Below are 2,941 nucleotides of genomic sequence, written 5' to 3'. Positions count from 1 at the left end.
AATGTCTCTAATTTAAAACAGGTGTCCATGTTGTAGAGGTTATTGATTTGATGAAATTTGGATGGCTTAGTGCCGTAGTGTCAGAAGCTATATATTCTCCTCACTGTTTCGCATACACTTCTAACGGTAATAATTGGGAGAATGTATTTGCACATCAAGATATTTTATCACTTGTGATCATTGTCTTCACTCTTCTGACGTGCATCTTTGATGAAGTAGCCATGTTTCCAACTAGCCCGAGCGCCCCAGCGATAATAACGCTCAAAATTATGCGCAGTAACAATGGTCAATTCAATTCGATGGAATCATTTTATAGTGTTACTGAGAATGAAAACTGTCTTCAAACTGTATACAACTTGCAAGAATATAATTATTATTTTACAGACATTTCTTCAGATAAGCGTTTGCTGAGTCTATCTTATAGAACTGAAAAGATCATTGAAATTTCCAATTGTGCTTCCACTCATGATCAATTTGTTTCAAAATACTTTTTCTAGAGATGTTCGACGAAAATAAAACTTTAAATAAATAAGCCTCACTAGAATGAACATCACCCAAACGTTTCCTTTCAACGTTCGGTTTCCATATAGACTATTGATCAGTACAGGGCTTTTGCCGCGCGTTTACATTAACCGTGTAATAACTTTCTCTATAAATATATTTGAACATTTACTGACGCAAAGAAAATTTAATTAAATCTAACGAATGACCACCAGGCTTGTTATTTCTTTGGTGTTTTACTTGATAAGAAATGTGGACACTATTGACAAAAGCCTTTTGGTTGCTAATTGATGAGATTAATTAGCTATTGATCAAAATCACGGCTACCGGTAGTCACTAAACATCTCACTTGAAGCCAAGCCCAACAGAAGTTGCAACTCTCATAGAAGCTAAAACAAATCTTTCAGAAATCCGAATCTTCAAACGAGGTATGTCCTAGTTTACCAACAAAAATGAAATAGTTTGCTGAAAACAAGCTCAAGGTTTCAGTGATTAAATATTAGAGTTTGGGCTAGATTTCTAGCTCTCCTATGTGACAAATTTCTATTCATATATTCTCTCATGTATTTTAGCGAGAGGGAACAGCTGAACTTCTGAAAGGACTAATGGAGATAAATGACACAAAATACGATAAATCCGGGAAAATAACGAAAACGTTTTACTTTAGTGTAAATCTTGGTACACGGCAGTTTTCTTGTGAACATAAAATAACTGTTTAACTTTCAGCCACAATAGTGGTATTACAACAATGCCTTTCATGCAGATGTAGTATATATAACTTTCTGCTATGATTTATTGAGCCTGGTTTGACTACCTAATCTACAGAACATTTGAAATTCCCTGATACAGACACCAAAAGGATGGACCAAAATGTCTCTAGTTTCAAACAAATATCTATGTTCTAGAGGTTATTAATTTGATGAAATTTAGAAGGCTTCTCTCACGCTATTAATCCTTTAAGCCGTAGTAACAGAAGCTACTTTCTCCTCGCTGTTATTCATACACTTCTAAAGGTAATAATTGGGAGAATGTATTTGCACATCAAGATATTTTATCACTTGTGATCATCGTCTTCACTCTTGTGTCGTGCATCTTGGATCAAGTAGCCATGTTTCCAACTTGTAGCCCGAGCGCCCCAGCGATAATGGCACTCAAACTCGTGCGCAGTAACAATGCTCAATGCAATTCAAGGAAATCAATTTATAGAGTTACTGAGAATGAAAACTATCTCCAAACTGTATACAAGGTGCAAGAAAAGAATTCTCTTTTTATAGACATTTCTCTAGCAAAGCGTTCGCTGGTCTATCTTATAGAACTGAAAATTGTGCGACCACTCATGATCAATTTGTTACAAAATGCTTTTTAGAGATGTTCGACGAAAATAATTAAATTGTCGCAGAGTAAAAATAAAATAAAGAGCAGTGTAAACTTTGACATGGGGATATGGCAGTTCTTTCCCCAGTCAAAACTGCATTTGGATAATGTCGACTGTTACACTATGAGCAGTCTCTTATTTATGTCGTGGATCATCGGCTTAACGTCTCCTCCTAGACAGGAGCATGGACGGCGAAGTGGTGAGAGCACTCAACTCCCACCAATGTTTCCCGGGTCCGATTCCTGGACTCGGCGTCATGTGTGGTTTGAGTTTGTTGTTGGTTCTGGTCCTTGCTCCAAGACGTTTTCCTCAGGGTACTCCAGTTCTCCCCTCTCCTCAGATACCAACATTTCCAATTCCAGTTTGATCCGCATTCTGAGGACCACAGGTTTGTCAATAGTAACTCTCGTTAAATGAAGTTGATTGATTGATTTTATTCATGTTTTTACCGAGGCCATTTTCCCGGGCGATCGCCTTGTTTTACTCGCTCTACTGCCCCGAAAAAAGAAGAAGAGACTACTCATAATTAAAATTAAACTATGTGCAGTCAGAATGCGCAATGCAATTCCGTGGAATCCGTTTACAGGCATACTGAAGCTGAACAATTACTGCATACAAGCTGCAAGAAAGAAAAATTGTTATGTTATAGACATTTTTCCAGAAAAGCGTTTGCTGGTCTATCTTATATAACTGAAAAAGACTGTGATTTACAATTCTGTCACCACTTACAAGTTTGTTTCCAAATGGTTTTTCTAGACCGGATGTTCGACGAAAATAAAACTTTAATTAAATAAACCTCATTAGAACTAATATCACCCAAACGTTTCCTGTGTTCGGTTTCCAACTATAGGTGATTGATCAGTACAGTCAGCTTTTGCCGCGCGCTGACGTTAACCTTGTAATAACTTTCTCTATACATATATTTGAACATTTACTGAAGCAAAGAAATTTTAATTAAATCTAACGAATGACCTGACCAGCCTTGTTATTTCTTTGGTGTTTTACTTGATAAGAAATGTGGACACTATTAACAAAAGCCTTTTGGTTGCTAATTGATGAGATTAA

Source organism: Pavona decussata, unplaced genomic scaffold, assembly GCF_977016875.1.
Source record: "Pavona decussata unplaced genomic scaffold, jaPavDecu1.1 SCAFFOLD_155, whole genome shotgun sequence".
In the NCBI taxonomy this organism is placed as follows: domain Eukaryota; kingdom Metazoa; phylum Cnidaria; class Anthozoa; order Scleractinia; family Agariciidae; genus Pavona; species Pavona decussata.
This window is presented reverse-complemented; position numbering follows the sequence as displayed.